This window comes from Rhea americana, unplaced genomic scaffold (assembly GCF_003343005.1).
Source record: "Rhea americana isolate MKP2758 unplaced genomic scaffold, rheAme1 scaffold_27, whole genome shotgun sequence".
NCBI lineage: Eukaryota > Metazoa > Chordata > Aves > Rheiformes > Rheidae > Rhea > Rhea americana.
In genome coordinates this window covers 467,065-468,766 of record NW_028186390.1, presented here as the reverse complement: position 1 = coordinate 468,766, position 1,702 = coordinate 467,065, and the positions used below count along the sequence as shown (strand labels likewise).

The 1,702-nt window shown below is 52.9% G+C and overlaps 1 long non-coding RNA gene across 8 annotated transcripts in view; it reads left to right on the top strand.

The window, feature by feature from the left end:
* Positions 1-1,702, top strand: part of LOC146594060 (uncharacterized) — a 171,249-nt gene that overhangs the window by 27,851 nt on the left and 141,696 nt on the right. The gene's annotated exons all lie outside the window — the stretch shown is intronic.

The following is a 1,702-nucleotide window of genomic DNA, read 5'->3' as shown; positions in this document are numbered from 1 at the left end:
CGGAGCGCCCGGCGGCAGCAAGGGGCGGGGGAGGTGGAGCCGCGTCCGCCGGGCCGGGCCGGCCCCGCTCCGCTCCGCTCCGCTGTGCCCGCCGCCGGCGCTCGGCCGCGCGCAAGTAAGGGCGCGACTGGCTCCGCTTCCTTCGGTGGCGCCGGCCCCGGGCTCAGGACGTGCCGGGAAGCCAGAGCCCCCCACCCCCCGAAAAAGAGGGGAGCGAAAAGAAACGTGGTGCCAAGTGGGCTTCTCTAACTCCCCCCCCCCCAGGAGAGGGGGCGGCAGCGAGCTAATTTTAGAGTGTCCTAATTCTGCCGTGGAAGTACAGGTTGGTTAGGAGCGRGGAGACCCCTGGAGCTGGAGGGCCTTAGCCGAGGAGGCTGGAGCGCGCTGACGCGCTCCGCSGAGCAACAGATGGCCGGTACCTATCGCAACCGGTCTGCGAGAGGCTGCGCGTGTTAGCTGAGCGCATCCCCAAGAACAGGGTGCGCCCCGCTGCCTGGGCTCGTCCTCCTGACCTTCCTCCTCCTCGCCCTGCCGCGCGCCCCCCTCTCTTCGGGAAGCGCGGGTGCGCAAAAGCTGACGTGCAGCCGCCGCCGGGATAAAGCGCAGCGGCTATTTAGGGATGGACAGGGACTGAAGAAGCGCGCTGTATCGCGACGCAACTGGTGCGGCGGTTCCGTAYGCTTCCAACACCGAAGTTTTCCGTTGTAGAGCGGTCCAGCCCTTTGCACTACCGCGCAACATGGTCTGCGGTATTGAATCGCTTTTTATGATACGTAAAGGCAACAAACTTATGTCTAGGTTTGAAAATACGCTTTCAAATTCTTGGTCCTATTTTTTTTTCCTAGACATAATGACATAATTACGAGTTACAGTATAGGGGACAAGAAGGAAACAAACAAACAAAAGGAGCTGTGAAATAAAAGTGAACGTTTAACTTCACTGTTCTTGTGTTACTGCTCTTTATTTTTCTTCAGTCTCCCCCCCCCCCCCCAGTGTTCCTGGCAGATTTCAGTCAGTATATACATTTGACCACATGGCCAGCACGGGTGTTACTTTGTAAGCTAATTGCCATTATACAAATAACAGTTGCAGTTCTTAGCACATTTCTGTTAATAATGCATAACATGAAATACAAAGTTTGCTCAGGAATTAGTGGCCTCCTCCGTGCTGTTGGTATACCCACTGCCTTCACGTAGGCAACCTGCATCTATGTTGCAGGTTACTCAAAACTGCTCAGCTGCCACTGTAGTTTCAGCTGCGTGCTGTCTTGCAAAACAGCATGGATTACTGCATATGCGTAAGAATATCAGTTATTTAGCTCCTTTTTAATCTTTATGCATAAGATAAATGGAGGCCAGTCGCTGACTGTTCTTTCACAGGAGCCAAGGGCGTCAAATGAAAGTGGCATGTGGCAGATTTAGAACAAATGAGCAAAATTTCTCCACAAAATGCACAGTTAAGCACTGGAGCTCCCTGTCACACTAAAGGTTTCATGGGTTTAAAAGTGATTAGGTGAATTTAGAGAAGAAAAATCCCTAAGGACTCTTGAATATAACACATCTCTGGTTCTGGAAACCCCGAAGCTGCAGATGACTGGTGTTTGTGAGAGCATCCTGAGGCAAAACTGCTGTGTGCTTGCTGTGATTTTATGTGCTGCTTTAAGTATCCGCTGCTGGCTACCATCAGAGTAGTTGGACCTGAT